A 17,852-nucleotide genomic window follows, 5' to 3' on the forward strand; every position below is an offset into this window, starting at 1 on the left:
TATTGACAAATAGCATTCCATTGCATGAATAGTTAGCACATGGTACTTAATGGGCATTTGATTGCTTTCACTTTTGGGCTAATATAAATAATATGTCCACGAACATATGTGTACCGATGTTTTTTCTATGTGAACACATGTTTTTATTTCTGATAATCTGTCTGGACTGCCATAACAGAACACCACAGACTGGATGACTATAAACAACACCCACTTATTTGATCGTTCTGCGGACAGGAAAGTCCAAGATCAAGGTCTGTTTGGTGTCTCCTGAGGTCCTGTGCCTTCTTGCTCTGGCAGAAAGGGCAAGGCAGAGGGGCTTCTTTGTCAGGGCAGTGATCCTATTCATGACGACCTCAGGACCTAGCCCCTCCCCAGTGTCTGCACCTCCTGACACCATCACTTTGGAGGTTAGGATTTAAACATTTGAAATTTGGGAGATCATAAACATTCAGACGATCATGCTTAGGGACACCTGGGAGCTGCCGGGTAGGCGTGTGGCTCTGTGGTTAGCCTTTTGAGGATTTGCAAGACTGTTTTCCGCTGGATGCTCCCAGTGGTGATTGAGGGCTCTGCTTTCCCCGCATCCTCTCTGGCACTTGCTTTGTGTGTGTGCTCCCTGGTTGTGAAACAGAGCCTTCCTGGAGTTTTGCATTGCATTTCCCGATGGCTAATGCTGTTGAGCATCGGGCTTCACCTGCTTGTTGACCATTTCTCTCTCTTTGGAGAAATGTCTGTTTAGATCTTTTACTCATTTAAAAATTGAATTAGCAGTCTCTTTATTCTTGGTACCAGGGATTGAACTCAGGGGTGCTTAAACATTGAGCCCCCTCCCCAGCCCCTTTTTAATGTTTTATTTAAAGATGGGGGTCTCACTGAGTTGCTTAGGGCCTTGATAAGCTGAGGCTGACTTTGAACTCACGATCCTCCTGCCTCAGCCTCCTGAGTTGCTGGGATTACAGGCGCGCACCACTGCACAGGGCTATCTTTTTGTTCTTATTTTTGCTGGATATAGGATTGTCTGTTGGTACATATTTTTTGCCACTCTGCATACCACTCCACTGCCTTCTAGGATCTATTATTTCTGATGAGAAGTTGGCTACAAATTTGATTGGCATCCTGTGTGACAAGTCATTTTTCGCTGGCTGCCTTCAAAATTCCGTCATTCTCTCTGGATTTCAGCATTTTTACTCGGAAGCATCTGGATGTGCATCTCTTTACATTTATCTTACCTGGAGTTTGTTAAGTTTCTTGGATATGTAGCTTTTTATTTTCCCTATCAAATTTGAAATCTTTCTGACGGTATTTCTTTGACAGTTTCTCCTGCTCGTTTTTCTCTGATCTCTCCTTCTAGCGATCCCCTTAGGCAGATGTTGGTGTGCTTAATGGTGTACCAGGTTTCTCTGAGGTCCCGTTCATTTTCTCCACTTTTAACTTTCTGTGTTCTTTGTATTGCATAATATTTACTGACTTATCTTCAAGTTCACCGAATTCTTTCTTCTGTCAGTTCAAATCTATTGCTGAGTCCCTCTAGTGAATTTTTCATATTATTATGTATTTTTAGCTCCAGAATTTCCATTTGGTTCTTCTGAAGATCATCGCTCTCTCTTTATTGCTCTTCCCATTTTGACAAGATGTCGACACTACCTTTTTCACTTTTTTTTGTGGGCAAGATTCCCTTTTGTTCTGGAATGGGTCAAGAGTGGTTGCTTTGTTAAATCCCATTTCTGTTGTCCCCAAACCCTGCTTTATATGGGGTGCATTTTTTTCCTGTTTCTTTGCTTGCCTTATAATTTTTTCTTATTGAAATCTGGACGTTTCAGGTAATATATTGAACTCTGGAGATGGTGTCTCTCTTCCCTCTGTGGCTTGTTTTTTATTGTTGTTTGTGTGTTTCTTTGTTTGGAGACTTACTTGGCTGAGCTATTTTGTGAAGCTTGTCATTTGTCACAGAGCGCACCAACCGTGGGCACAGGCACGGTCACCCTGGGATGCCTGGCTTTGCCGACTCTCTGGGATGGTCTTTCTCTGAGCTCTGAGTTAAGCTGCCTACCTCTGCTTGTAGTACGTACAGATTTTAGCCCCATTAATCTCCCTCTGATGGTCCTATTGTTGATGATGTCTTGGGAGATAAATTGCCTCGTAGCCTAGTCTAACTATTATTATTTTATTATTTTTATCTTCCATCTTTCAATCTTCCCAGCCATGTTAAGGAATAACTGGCAAATAGAATGGTATGTATTTAGGGTGTGCACCGTGATGACGTGGTATATGCTATGAGACGGTTCCCACAATTAAGTTTGTTAGCACACCCATCGCTGCGTGAAGTTTGTGTGTGTGTGTGTGTGTGTATGTGTGGGTGTGTGATAAAAACACTTAACATTTAAGTTCTTAGCAAATTTCAAGCCTACAATACAGTGTTATTAACTATAGTCTCCAGCTGCTCGTTAGATCCCCAGAACTTATTTGTCTTATAAATGAGTTTGTAGGTTTTAACCAAAATCTTTTCACCATCAGGATTTTTTTTTTTTTTTTTTTTTTTTTTTGTACCAGGGATTGAACCCAGGGACATTTAACCACTGACTGACACCCCTAGTCCTTCTACTTTTTATTTTGAGACAGGGTCTCACCAAGTTGTTTAGAGCCTCGCTAAGTTGTGGAGGCTGGTATCAAACTTGCAATTCTTCTGCTTCAGCCTCCCGAGTCGCTGGTATTAAAGATGTGCACCACTGCATCTCGGTTTTTATGAGTTCAACTTTTTTGGATTCCACATCTAAGTGGTATTTATCTTTCTCTGTCTGGTCTATTTTACTTAGTATAATGCCCTTTAAATCCATCCATGCTGGCATACATAGCAGGATTTCCTTTTTAAAGAGAGAATAATATTCCACGCTCTGTGTGTGTGTGTGTGTGTGTGTGTGTGTGTGTGATTTTCCTTATCCATTCATCCTTTGATGGACCGTGTTATTTCCATGTCTTGGTTATTATGAACAATGCCGCAATAAACATGGGACTTTGGTCTCTGTAGATTTTAAAGTGAAGACTTTGAGTTTTGTTCTGACCTTGGAGGACGTTCATTAGCTTTCCTTTACCCTGATTCTCCTGGTAAACTAGTTGGCCTATGGTTTATCTTGAGGCTGTACTGGAACCACCAGCCGCCTGGCTCTGTCTGCTTATCACCCAATCTCCCTTGTTATTTGAGAGTGCCCTTGGGCTTGGAATTCCCTCTGCTCTGTTTCAAGTAGAGTCAGTTCCTCTGGGGAGCTTTGGAGTCTCTATTCTTATCAACCGCCTCTCCCCCACCAAAATCTCAACCCCTTCCCAGGGCTGGGGCAGGGAAGCAGCCCACAGGTCTTGGAGAGTCACCCCTACTGAGTGACATCAGTTATGTCCGCTCTTCTCGGCTTCCCTGTCCCAGCCTGGAGCCTCCACCCGCACTGAACCGGGGTGAGGGCAGCCAGGGTCCCCTTTCTCTCAGCCTGCTGCTTTGGGTGAGCCTCTATTCTGTGAGTGGGGACTAGGTAGGGAAAGGGAGCCCCTGGTATGACCACATTTCCCAAGAGTTTAGCCTCTGCAATTTGGAATTTGGGGCAATAAGAAATTCTGTCTCTCTCGGGGAGATACTGTGTCCCTTTATTGGGAACTCAGGGGAGAAGTTGCCCATTTTGGTGACCACATCTGCCTAGATGGGAGCTTCCATTATCTATCTGAGTGGAGGAGGAGGAGGAGAAAGGAGGAGGAGGAGGGTGAGGAGGAGCAGGAGGAGAATGAGGAGGAGCAGGAGGAGAATGAGGAGGAGCAGGAGGAGGGTGAGGAGAGAAGGAGGAGGAGGAGGGGGAAGAGGAGGAGGGGGAGAGAGAAGAGGAGGAGGGGGAGGGGCGTGTATTGCGCCTGCTCCCTAGTCTGTTGCCGTTCTTCCTGAGATTTGGTTCTTGAGTAGATGTTTCATCTGCTCTATGACCTTAACGGCCTTACGTGAGTCGTTTAAGGGTTTTCTTTGCTTGTGCCTGTTTCCCGGGGAGCAGATCTCTGAGTTCTTCACGTTGTCCCCTCAGAAGTCCTCACTGGCTTTTAAACATGCTCAGTTAGAAACATTCCTGTCCTAGAGTGACAGGTCTATTTCACTGTCGAAGTTCTAGTAAAAGTTCTCTATTTCTGACTTCCTCCTAATCATTTAAACGGGTCCCAGCCCAGACTTGTCAGTCCTGAAATATCAGCTTGTATCCTAAGGTCACCAGTGATGTCCGTGTCCCCACGTCCACCAGGCGCTTTCCTATTTATTCATCTGTCAGCAGCACCCAGGCCACTGACCACGCCCTCCCTATGCCTCCCGTGGATCCCATCTTGCCATCTGCCCACTTTGCCCCCTGAAGACTCATTTTTCCCTGCCGTCACCAAAGGAGGGAGTCCTTCAGGCTAGGGCACGCCGGGCATGGGCTTGGCTTCTCTACAGAGATTCGATTCCTCCCCAGCGGAGCCGCTGCACAAGTGCTTACTGTCCCGCGGTCTCCCCAGCCCTGGAGTCCGGGGGCGGCTTAGCCAGGAGTCTCCTGAGGCTGCGGCCCTGGGACCGTGACCATCTGCAAGCTCGACTGGGGTTGCAGATTCCGAGTCAGAGCTCCCCCCGGGGCTGCTGGCAGGGTCCGCGTCTCACCGGGAAGCTGGACTAAGGGGTCAGGTCCTCCCTGGCTGCTGTCCGGAGGCCGCCCTCGGGTCTTCGCCGCATAGGCCCCCCCACAGGGCAGTTCGCAGTGTGGACGTCCCTCGGAGCAGGTGATGGAGAGAAAGGGCACCCCATGGAAGCCACTCTTCACGTCCCCAACTCTGGGAGTGACATCCCATCGCTTTGGCCATTCCCCTGGTGGGGCCGACACTGCAGGGGAGAAGCTTGCACAGGACGTGTCGCCGGGAGGCAGCCTCATTGGGACCGCCTGGAAGCGGCTCTCCGGGAACCCTTCTCCGGGCACCGCCCTTTGCCCAGGCCCGCTCAGACGCACGGGGCAGCCACACGTGAAGCAGGTGGTTCCACAGGCTTCTGTGTTCAGCCCAGATCTCCCTCTGACTGCCCGGCTCCTAACAAGCTGATCAATGGCCGTTGCACTTGGATTTCTTAAGGGCTCCTCAGAGGCAGCGGGCATGAAACTGAACTGGAGTCCGGTCTGGTGCCACTGTCCCCTGTTAGCGGTGGTGTTGGTTGAGATGCGAGCTAGAGAGACTGGATGTTGACCACTGCCCTTCCTCTTGCTACCAACAAGCTGTTGTCCCTTGGGATGTCATTTTCATCTGTGGTCACCAGCCCCGCTCTGTGCCCCAGTCTGTTGGAAAGGGGAAAGACAGGAGGCGAAAGAAAGCAATTTCCTTTTTTTTTTTTGATACCCTGGATTGAACCCAGGGGGCACTTAACCACTGAGCCACATCCCCAGGCCTTTTAATATTTTATTTAAAGAGAATCTGACTGAGTTGCTCAGGGGCTCGATAAGTTGCTGAGGCTGACTGTGATTTCGTGATCCTCCTGCCTCAGCCTCCCGAGTTGTCATTTCCCTTTTGTAAAGGACGAGACCCAGCAGAAGAACACAGCGCTTCTGCTCATCTCCTGTTGATCCAGCCTCTAGCCAGGTAGACCAGGCCCCTGGCTAAAATCGACAGTTGTGTTACCGCCTTAGCCGGGTTCCTGGCAAGCAGAGTCTGGAGCTGTGACTTGTGCATAGGAGAAACCCACCCAGAGAGTGAAGGAGGAAGGAGGGCTGGAGAACGAAGGAGGGTGCCTATCAGTGGCTAATCTACAGGACAAAGACGCCATGAAGTCCTAGAGACGGATTCCCACTGGCTGCTGTCAATCATGGGTCAAAAATCTGTTCCCAGGCTGGGGACACAGCTCAGTGGGTAGATCGCTTGCCTCCAATGCACAAGGCCCTGGGTTCAATCCCCAGCACCCCCCCAAAAAAAAAAGTTGTTCCCTGTTCCTTTTGCCTTTCTGAGTTTGTATGGAAGGACGTGGTGCCAAGCTACAAGGGGTGGTGGAGACCAGGGGGTGCTGCTGCAGGGCGTGGATCCCGGCAGAGGGGGAACCAGGACAGGTGCGCCCCAGTGAGTAAGAGGACTCTGACTCCATCGCTAAAGGGGAAAGGAGAAGAGGTGCTGGTGTTCCCTCTCCAGTTCTGCCACACCCGGTTTCCATGAATGCCACCCCATTCATTTAGTTGTAGCAAACAGGAAACCGAAGAGACGCCCTGACAGCTTTACACCCACATCCAGTCCTGAATCTCTCTCAATGGAACTCTCGCGGGGATTAGTCTCTCCTCGGTGGATTCTTGTCCTTCTTTCTGTCCATTCTCCGTGACAACTGGTGTGGCTTTTCTATAACACCAGTTGGATCATGCCACCACACCCTGCTAATTGAAATCCTTCAATAGCTTTTCGTTCCTTGGAGGATAAAGACAAACTCAAGGTGGTTCACGGATCTGTGTGGTTTGGCCTCTGGTCTCCTTTTTAAACACAGTCCCTATTGTTCTCCATTTTAGACTCACCTGTCTTCTTTTAGCCTCTCCCTCTCCAAACTCCAAGTTGCCACAGGACCTTTGCACATATTCTTCCCAGTGCTTGCTATAATTTTCATTCAACTGCCTCCTCATCCTGTATCTCTCAGCACAGTTTTCCTTTCCCCAGGAAGATCTTTCTAAATTTTCCTGATGATGTCAAACCTCTGTTATGCGTGCATCCAGTTCTGGGGTTCGTGGCAGGCAGACTATGTATTTCAGACATTAATGAAACAGGGTCACTCCTAATTTTTCATGATATGCTATGGGATTTTTAAAAACCTGTGTTTTATTTTATAATTTTAAAAATTAAATTTCATTTTTAATGGACACGCAGTAACGATGCGTATTTCAATGCGGGTGCACAATGTATAATGATCAGATCAGAGTAACTGGTATTCCGTCACCTCAAACCTTTATCATTTCTTTTCACATGGAACATTCCAGTCTTACTACTATTCTGAAATATGAGATGACTCGTTGCCAGGCATGCTTGCTTTTCTGTGCATTAGAAACGATTCCTTCCGTCCAACGTGCCCCCATGTCTGTGGACCGTCCCCTCTTGTCCCTCCTGCTTTCTCTGCCTCTGGGAACCACTGTTCCCCTCTCTGTCTCTGTCTCTGTCTTTTTCAGTGCTGGGATCTAATCCAGCGCCGTGCCCACGTTAAGCAAGTGCTCCATCCCGGGACTGTGTCCCTGGTCCCCACTGTCCACTCTACTTCTATGGAAACAACTCTGGTGTTTGTCTTTCTCTACCTGGTTTATTTCATTTACGGTAACATGCTTCGGGCTCACCTGCGTTATCAGGAATGGCAGGATTTCATTCTTTTTTATGACTAATATTCTGTTGGGTATATGTGCTGCTGTTTCTCTGTCCACTTGTCAGTGGGTGGACACAGGTTGTTTCCATTTCTTGGCTGTCATGAAAGATGGTGCCGAGGACCTGGGCTGCCACTTTGCCCTCCTGACTTCATTTCCTTTGGATGTATGCTCACTAGTGGGGAAGTGGATCCTCTGCCTGTTCCACACTGTTTTCTGTAATGACTGTGTTATGCTAGTTTACCTGCCATGTGTAGAAGCTCCTTTTTCTCTTTATCCTCACCAGCACTGATTTTTTTTTTTTAAATCTAAAATATCTTCAAAGAAGTCATCATGGGAGAAATAAGTTGTTTTTATATTGTTTGTTTGTTTGGTCCCTGAGGATTGAATCCAGGGATGCTTTACCACTGACCTATATCCCCAGGCCTTTTTATTTTATATTTTAAGACAGGGTCTCATTAGGTCATTGAGGTTGGCCTTGAACTTGTGATCCTCCTGCCTCAGTCTCCTGAGTTGGTGGGATTACAGGTGTGTGTCATTTTGCCCTGTGAGAAATGTTTTTTTTTTTAAAAATAAAATTATACTTTTTATTCTTTTTTTTTAAATTCTGAATAGATCATAATAGGTTCATAAATGTTTTGGTTCTTATGTCTTTCAAAGTCAGACTTCTAAGACTCTGATTCTAGCTGTAACTCTATCCTCGTGACTCTTTCCACACCCACACTGTACTTTTAATGTCGTTCATTAGCTGACGTTTCTCCCCACCAGCCTGCCCCTTGAGGAGTCTCGGTGGTGTTTTCCCTCACCATTGGCTTAGTGCCAGGTCTCCTACGGAGGAGGAAGTCAGTGGACTTTTGTTGAGCGAGTTGCAGGTGCCTGGAACTCCAGCTCCGACTTGGTCACTAATTAGCAATGTCCCCGCCTTCTCTGGGTTGAAATTCATCTGTCTTATCAGAATGGCGGGTGCCAGAGAAATTGGAAAATATATTTCCAAAGAAAGAAAAAGGGAAAGAGAAAAAGCACATACACACACGCTTTAAGACATGTTTAGTTAAATTTCTATGCAGCACTTATTTATTTATTTATTTTCAGGATCCCAGGGTAGAGACTGGAATAGGTTGGAGGGGTCATTGATAAAGAATATCTCCGTAAGACATCTTGCTTGGGCCAACTCAGCTGTGTCTGCAGATTTTTTTAATGCTCAAATTAGTAGATGTAGCACAAAGGATTTAAGCACAAAGTTCAGTGAGATAAAAGGTTCAGATAAGGGTCTTAAGGAAGAAACAGAGGTGAAAGGGCACAGGAGAAATGCCCAAGAAATCTTGACTGGATGAAGAAACCAGGGGAGTGGATGCTGGGCTTGTCATCCTGAAAGTGACCACAAGGTGGCGTCAGGTGCTCAGCAATGACATTCTTGTCTCCTGGGATTTCCCTGTCAACTCTTCTTACCAGTTGTCAGTTAATTAAGACAATTTCTTAGTTTCTTTTTAATCCATACTTTTTCCTTAATAAAACAGAGTTACATTTTCCCTTTCTTGTGTTGTCTTTGCAGAGTGACATGCTAGAGGAAGAGTCATGAATAATATTGAAGATGATTCAGCATCTCCTGGTTTTGCTCCTGCACCACCCGAAGAGAAAATAGTAAGAGGAACATTTATCTCCCTGTATCAGTGTCATAATATAATATTGTGTTATTTCAGTTCAGTGGGACCACATTTCAGGAGAGAATATGTAGATCAAAACACCGAACTGGGCGGAGGGACCAAGGTTTTGATTCTCCAGGAGACTGGGGACCTGTACTGGGTTCTGGAACTTGGCCAGCCTCAAAATCATCAACTGATTTGATTGTGGGTAAGTTTCCTTTGCTAAGGATCCTTCCAGCTCCAAAGCCCTGAGATTTTGGGGTTGTCAATTCCAGGGGCCATGGAAGTTCAAGCAGAAGGAAAGTGGTCAGGCAGAGCTGGGGACTCATGCAGTCTGCTGGGTCTGTACCCCTGAGGCAGTTCTAGAAGTCAGGGCTGGAAATCTCAAGGCTCAGGGAAATCAAGGCTGAGGACCAGACCTGTCCACTAGAGGTCAGCATCACCAAGCAGCCAGAGGCACTGTGGACAACCAACTGGCCCAGGAGGTGGCTGGGTGCTTCAGTCTGACCCACCCGTGTCCAGTGCTTATTACCATCTCTCCAACAATCCCTAGACCCTGAGCAGATGCAAGGGCGAGAGATGCTATAGCACCAGCATCGTGCCTTCTCGGCAAGGCAGATTGCTAGTGGTGTCTGATGGGCCATTCATCAGCAGAACCCTGCAACACCCAGCGGCTGCTACCTCTCTGTGCTCACAGTGGCCGTATTCAAAGTCTTGACCAGGCAGAGAAGGCACTTTTCATGCAGGAAGAATGGGAGATGGACAGTACCCTTAAAAAAGGACAAGACAAAAAAAAAATATATATATATATATATATATAACTTTACAAATTGCTCAAGGTCATGGGTCACCTAGCACAGTGTTTAAGGTTGCAGACCCTGGAACAGCCATCCCACGGCTGAGTCCCACCTCCAATATCTGGAAGCGGTGGGACTCAGACAGAGTTCTTAAAGCCTCGTGCCTCAGTTCTGCATCTGTAAACTGGAAACAGCATCATTCCTGTTATCCTCGTTGACCCTCTCTACACCGAGTGCTATAGTGGGGATTAAATGGGGTAACCAGGCGGGCGAGGTGGTGCACGCCTGTAATCCAGCGACTCGGCAGACTGAGGCAGGAGAATCCCCAGTTCAAAGCCAGCCTCAGCAACCTAGTGAGGCCTTAAGCAACTTGGTAGACCCTGCCTCAAAATAAAAAATAATGCAATATGTATGATCAGAAGAATGGGAGATGACACTCTGTTTATGTATGATCTATCAAAATCTATAAATGCATTCTACTGTCATGTACAACTAATTAGAAGAAATAAAATAAAAAAATTAAAAAAAAAGGGGACTGGGGATGTGTCTTAGCCGTTGAGCAACACTGGGTTCAATCCCTGGTTCAAAAAAAAAAAAAACAATAAAAAGTATAATAAGTTTACTGAGCATTCTCCCTGTGTCAGGCGGGCACATAAGTTTTTATTGACTCTCGTAATTCTGACAACTGTGTTATACTCTTACCCCTGTTTTACACTGGATGAAACAGAAACTTGGAGAGGCATATTAGCATCTCCAGGATTTAAAACCAGGCATTTGGTCTCCAGAGTTTACTCTTTCGATTGCCATCTTCATGAACAGTGCCTTCGACACAGAGTGAGCACCAAGTCTCAGCCGTTACCTTTATTATTATTTACTACTACCGTTCTTGCTATGTAAAGATTCCTGGCTTGATCTTTACGTCTACCTTGCATCATTGCTAGCATGCTGGTCTTACAAATTATCCTTCTATTGTTGGAGTTCCAAGGCTAGAAGAATTTTCCTCCCTACTCAGCCTGGCCATCCTTGGGTGGAGGAGAAAACAGGCTCCATCTGTGAGATGTCTGATGCTCCCCTTTTGTGAAGCACCAGCAGGTCCTACCTGGGGGCAGAGGCTGGGACGGGGTTGGGAAAGTTCCTCCGGGCTGCATAGCTTCCCGGCCTCTAGAGCCAAAGTCAAGCTCCCTCTGTTACTCAGAAGCCACGTGATCCTGACCCAGCTGTGTAACTCTGAACCTTGCTTTACCAATCTGTAAAATGGGGATGAGAACATGAATCACTGTTAGACATTTTAAAGATAAAATTAGATCGGGAAAGAACACAAAATACCTCAGTGTGCTTACACAGTGCCTGATAATAAACTTTAACTATGAGGATGCAATAAGCTGGACCTATTACTGGTAGTTCTGTTTATGTGAGGCTCCAGTTCAGGGAGGAGAGAAGTCACATCTCTCTTATTCTACCTCATGACAAACTACTTGTGATTAGGAGATTTAAACTGGAGTTTTCTCTACTACAGAACTTGATCTGTAAAACTGCATCTCTCTCTTTCTGTTTGTACTAGGGATTGAACCCACAGGTATATTACCACAGAGCTACATCCCCAGTCCTTTTTAGTTTTTATTTCAAGAGAAGGTCTCACTAAGTTGCTGAGGCTGGCCTCAAACTTGAGATCCTCCTGCCTCAGCCTCCCGAGTAGCTGGGATGACAGGTGTGCACCGCCACAGCCCCCTGAAAGTGCACCTCTCCTAATGAGCCTCCTCATTCCGACCCACCTTCAAAGATGCTCCAGAGTGAGCACCCTGAAGCTCAGATCTGATCCTTTGGCTTGCTGCTGTGGAACAGGAATATTATTGAGGCCACGTATGTGGTCTTAATTTTTCTAGTAACCACCTTAAAAAAGTAAAAAAAAACAAGTTAGCTTCATGTATGTTTATTATATCTTACTTATCAGTGACATGTTTCATTTATCCTAGCGTGTCCAAAGTATGAGCATGTTGACATGCAATCCACAGGAAAAAATATGCTCATAAGGTATTTTTGTGTTCTTTTTTTCATTCTAAGTCATTGAAACTCAGTCTTTTACGCTTGCAGCTCACCTCTGTGAGCCTGGTCACATACCCAGAGGTTCAGGTCCACATGCGGGGAGGCCCGACGGAACAGACCGTGCAGGAGTGGACCTCCAGCGTCACCAATCACAGTGCTGGAACGGCCATTGCTCGTTTCTCTGGCCTTAAAAAACTTGAGCCCCAGGCGTTTAAACTCTTTCGCTTTGCGTCCCTACGGCTGGATCCCCTCTTCCTGCCCGTGTGGCATCCTTGAATACTGAGCTCTTTGCCTCCACCCTCTCAGGGACTCCTAACAGCAGACCCAGGAGGAAGATGCTGTAATGACTCCCATTTTACAGATGAGAAAACTGAGTCTTGCAATGACCGGGTTCCTTGCCTGTGACTGAGTCTTCTTGGTGGCAGCACTGTCCCCTGGCTCCAGATCCCTCTGCTTGGAACCACTCAGATTCAAGGAAGGAAACACTGGTGAAGGAGTAGGGATGTCCAGACTGGAATGGGATGGACTGGCAGGGGCAGGAGTGAGTGTCCGGTCCACAGAGGTATTCAAGAGGTCCCTCAACGGACCTCAGCAGGAGGCGCAGCCGAGGAGATTTCTGTCCCTGCCTGTAGACGGGAGGGCAGGTGGAAGATGCCTTTTGCGGTTCTGAGAGTCCAGGATGCTTTCCCTTCTTCAGGGAGGGGGATGGGGTGTCCTGTCCAGCGCCTGCTCTGGCCTCAGGGTGAAGGGCCCCATTTCCTCCCTTAGCTGCAAGGCCATCCTTCCCGAGAACCAGGCGCCGTGTTTGGCCCCTGGGGTGCTTGCGTGGTGGCCTCCCCTGGAGGGCCGCTCTGCATCCTGCCATTGTCAGGGCTGATACAGGACCTCATCAATTTAGACTCACTGTAAATATTTTTGGAAACGCGGTGCGGCTCTCCTGAAGGTTGGTGGGGCTGAGTGTGAGCTGGCCGGGGTCTCGTCCGTCTCTTCCTGACCTCCTTCCTGCCTCTGCCCTGTTTCCTGTCCGAGCTGCCTCCTGCCCAAGTCCCTCCTTGCAGCTGGACCAAGGCCAGCGAGGGCAAGGAGGAGAAAGACCCCTTTTGCTGGAACTCTTCAGGGATGGGAGGGGGCCACTGGGTGGCACCGAACCCGAGGAAGCTCTTCTCCCCTGGGGTCTCACTTTCCTTGGTGGCGTCCAGTGTTGGGGGGATGGATTAATGACCTTCTCACCATCAAAGCCTGCTTGGCTGCCTTCCTGTTCTCCCTGAGCTGTGCTCTTTTGGGAAGGCATCTGTTTATCTAACCCACCCCATTTGTTAAATAATAATGAATTCATCTTCTCAGTTTTTATTCATCAAAGGCCTACCGAGCAACACAAGGCCAACCGGAGTCACCACACCTACTTGCTAAAATCTGGGCTCAGGGTGCAGACCCTTGGCTTTAGAGAGGGTTATCTTGCTGGGGGGTGGGGGAGTGCGGAGGTCTGATGCTGGCCTGTGTCCTGCCTCTGCCACACGGATGTCTTCTGAGGACCTCAACCTCACTGGGACCACAGTGGGTTTTAGGAATCTTTCCTGTTCTAAGTCTCAGGCACCTCACCCCCATCCAGCTCATCCTAAAGAAAGCCTATTGCTTCTGAAGTTTCAGAGATGGTCCCCATGGGTTTATGAGAGGCTGGTTATGTGTGGCATGCTGTGCTAAGTATGGGGGACAGGTGGATATTGATGGGTGAGGGTTGTCAGCGGGTGGGTAGGGAGATAAGGTGAAGCTTCCAGACCCTGTTGCTCATATAGTCTTACAAATAACCCACCAGCCAGCATTTGGTGCCATCTGGGAGAACAGGTTCTCATCTGATCCTGCAGCTAGTCATTCAGGTTTCAGCCAGGTCGTCGGTGACCCCCAAGAGAACCCGGCTCTCTGTGCTTTCTGAAAACACCGGTTTTTATTTATTCTCCTGAGTTTCTTTGCCTTGCATTTATTTGCCATTCGTGTTTCCTCTCTTCTCCGCCTCTGGACCGTAAGTGCAGAATTTGGGGTGCGTGTCTGAATTGTTCACGCGGTGTGCCTTGTGCCTCTGATAGAGTCTGGCACAGAGTAGCTGCTCAATAAATATTTGCTCAGCAAATTATTAATAACCAAGACGGGATCGGAACTCATATTCCTAAATCCAGGTGGTGTGATTTGCGGTCTCCAGAGCCCAGGAACCTCTGAAAGTGTGAACTATGGCTTGGGAGTTGGAAGTAGCACCAAATGGTAGGAAGGAGGTGGGGGAGGAACTGCTGATGGAGGCTCTGCTTTAATTGCCCCAAGGCTGTTGACCATTTGTTTGGGTCCGATAAGCTGCTAAAGTGGGAGGTGTGTGTGTGTGTGTGTGTGTGTGTGTGTGTGTGTCTGGGTGGGGTGCTGCAGACACAGGGGAGTTGGGATTCCAGAGTGGGCTGGGTAGCCAAGTTTCATCTAGCCTGCTTCCCTGGCCTCCCTCCCCTCCCCTTTCCCTCCATAATACCACCAGCTGTTAGGGTCAGTCAGCTGTGGCTGTCTCCAGGGAAGGAGAGAAAGAGACCCCATTGCCCTGAGTGAGTTCCCAGGATGGAGTTCAAAGCAGACTGTGAGGTGGGGGCTGGAGCTGGGCGGGAGGAGGTGAGAAGTCGGCTGGAGCAGAGCTGGTAGCACTCCCACGCCCACTTTGATGTCCTCAGCCCAGGGCTTCCGGCAAGTCTGGGTGGGGTCCCAGCAGAAGGCTTCAGCTTTGCCCCTCATCCCAAATTCTTGGAGAGATCCAATTAACCCCCTTCCCGTCTTCTAAGTAGGATGCTTATCCAGATTCCTCATCCCACCACACACAGACAAGCACACCCTTCCACGCGCGTGAATGGTGCGCCAATGCACACGCATGCCCTATGCAGACGCAAGCGGGCACGCCCTTCCGTACACAGGAATGCATGCACCTAGTGCACGCTCACATCTCCTCGCACGCCCAAGTCCAGTCCGTTCAGAAGCTCCTGCAGACTCCAAATCCAGGTGGCCTCGCGGCATGCACAGAACTCACATCCAGAGCGCACGCAGTCACACACATGCAGGGCCACACTAGTCTCTGCTTTCTAGGTCAGGGACAAGTCTGGGGGTGGGCTGGGTGAGGACTATTGAACCACTGACTCCAGAGGTCTCCCCGCAGTCTGGGCTCTCCTTAGAGGACTCTGCAGCAGGTGTGGCGTGCTTTCCTTCCAGGGGCTGTTCGTCTCATGTGCTTCACAATACCCTGAAAAAAATCACCCAGGAGAGAGAGAAGTCCCTCAGGAAACATGCTTGGACCTCTCCAGGGAAGCCCCGCCCCAGGGACTTTGGCCAACAGTTCTGCCTTAGCTGCTGGTTTCCCAGATGGTGCAGAGTAGATTGCTCTGGATCAATGTGGCCAAGAGTTCTCTTGCTGATGCAGAAGAACGGACCCAGAGTGAAGACTCACCTGTTGCTACCTTCACCTGAGCACCTTTTTCTCTTGTTTTAATTCAAGAGACATTTACCAGGGGCCAAGCTGAGGGGCACAGAAATGAAGAGCAAGTCTCAGGCTCAGGTCTAGTGTACGTCTAGTACCTGGGTGACTTTTGAGCCTTGAGGCACGCAGGTCAGCCTTTAGCTACTGGTCCTGTTGACCCATCTTCCGTCTTCTGTGCTGAATGGTGCACTCTGGGTCAGGGGCAGATCAAGCCAAGCTGGGTGAGGAGTGAGGCTGGCTGATTTCTGTTCAAGCTGCCTCTGCAGGGAATATTCAGGCCATCTGGTTCCAGTTGGCTCTGGGTTGGAGGCTGGGTCTTATCAGTACTCCACCTCCTCTGGTCCCAATCAGTGGTCTCCTCCAGCCCCGGTCCCCTGTTCCCTCCTATTTCAATTAGCCTGGTCCTTCTGGTAAGATTAACTGCTTTTTTACCCCCTTTGGGGTAAAAAACCTGGAGGCCAGAGGATTAGATACATGGGTCCATATTTTTTCCCAGGGGGTTTGCAGGCTCCTGGCTTGGGATCCAAGTGGGACAGCTGGGGAACAGAGGGGACTGAGTTCAGGGATACTCCAAGCTCACTTTCTTCCCTCTCTCTGTTGTCCAAGCCACAACGATTATGGGCACATGTATCTTTCTGAGAGAACCAGGGAGGATCTGGGATCACTAGGGAACTCAGCCTTGGTCTTTATGCTGGAATGTCCAGAGCAGCATAAAAAAAACAAAAACAAAAACAAAAAACCCCCCAAATGGAAAACAACAAAAACTCAAAACAGAGCCATCTATCATGACTTGGTCTGAGCCAAACTGGCCTCTGCTCAACTCTCAGGCCCCTGTGACTAGGTAAAGGAGCCTGACACAGAAGAAATCTGATGGGTCCTTCACTTGTGCCTGGTCATGCTGTTGGGTCATAGTGAAAGCCATCTTGCCACCTGCCTGGAACTGCTATTAGCCAAACATGCAGAAGCAAGCTGGCCCCAAGAAGTTCCTACCCTGTGGATTACGATGATGAAGCCCAGGCTCTGGGTGATATTGTGAGTCCTGACTACTGTTTTGCAGACTGCCAAGATTCCAGAGGCAGGGTGCTGCTGTCTTTCTAGAGGCACCGGGCAACCGGGAATTCTCTTTGGCAATGGCTGGACCCTGTGGTTTCTGGATCAAGTCTATGGCCCTAACCTTCACTGTACCAATGCTGGGGTCCAGCCCTAGCAGGGGTCGTAGTGGTGTCAGGTGATGGAGTAGGCGTCGGCGAGGTGGAGAACAAAGCAACACAAACTCAAGGAATGGATGCTATGTTCTAAATTTTATTTTTCCCAGCCAGTTTTTTATACATGAAAAGGTAGGCAGTTACACGTGTTTTTTCAGAACAGGAAAAGGTCACAAGGAGAAAAACAAAAGTATTTTGTATGATCATTACTAGACTAGACAATGAAATATTTTAATCATTTTTAGTAATTGTTTACTTGTGATAACCTTTAACTAAACAATAAGACATATTAATATTTAACTGATCATAAAGGTTAAAGCAAGTTCAGCAGGGTTGAATAAACGTCAGTCTTGTGACTACTGCTGTAGTTAATAAATGCTAGACATTTTAAGCTAACAAATATATGATATCATCTTCTACTGTGTGAACTTAACATTGAGGAACCCTTTATTTCTTCTGTTCCTGTTATTCCTTCCTGATGGGGTTGGAATTATTTGCCTACATACTTTAGGTCATCTGAGAGTAGTCAACAGGGGATCGGCAGCTAGAATCTGTTTTTGTATTTTCTCATAGCAATCTTGGCTACTCAGAGTTTCATAGCAAATGACTAAATCTGAAATCACTGTTCCATAAGAAGTCTGATTTTTATGTTCTAACCCTGGTTCTGTTAAGACCCCTGTTTTCAGGGAAAACACATAAAATATTAATAGTAAATCTACACATATTAAGCAAGCAAGGAAGGAAAGCCCACAACCCAAATTCCCAACGAGATGAGACTTTGCAAACATCTTTATTACTCAGCAGAATCCTTGTCAAGCACTGAGGGGAATTGCAGGTGGCGTAACATACCAACTATTGCCTGGCAGGACTTTTATACCTTGTTTAATCACAGGTAGGGAGTGTTTCTAAATACTGGGTTTTCATCTTACTCCCAAGAGCTTACTTTAAAGTAAATGACAGGCTTCCCAGCATCGTTCATCATGTCTATAATACTTAAGAGATGACAATCCCAACTTTAAAAGGGTTTTTCTTTGGGAGTATAATGGATTAGTCTGTGGGCTCAAGACAGCTGTGGTTCCAATTCTGGTTTTGAAAATGACTGACTGGGTGACCTTGACCAAGTCACTCCACCTCCGGGTGTTTCAGTTTCCTCGACTCTAAACTGAGGTTAACGGGAGTATCCACCTCCTAATTTGCTGCGATGATTAGAAGAGAGAATGAACATGTATGGAATGCTTGGAGGACTGCCTGCTGACAGCATGTGGGGACCCCATTCTCCCGGGAATCCCAGGTCTACCCTCTGGGTAGAGGGATCG

General features: G+C 47.8%; 1 long non-coding RNA gene across 1 annotated transcript in view; it reads left to right on the forward strand.

Annotated features, from left to right (window-relative positions):
* Positions 1–17,852, forward strand: part of LOC124960769 (uncharacterized) — a 63,650-nt gene that overhangs the window by 20,129 nt on the left and 25,669 nt on the right. Inside the window, exon 2 of the long non-coding RNA XR_007104117.1 lies at positions 8,908–8,996. This is a non-coding gene — a long non-coding RNA (uncharacterized LOC124960769). The remainder of the gene's footprint in view (positions 1–8,907; positions 8,997–17,852) is intronic.

This window comes from Sciurus carolinensis, chromosome 11 (assembly GCF_902686445.1).
Source record: "Sciurus carolinensis chromosome 11, mSciCar1.2, whole genome shotgun sequence".
NCBI classification, from domain to species: Eukaryota; Metazoa; Chordata; class Mammalia; order Rodentia; family Sciuridae; genus Sciurus; species Sciurus carolinensis.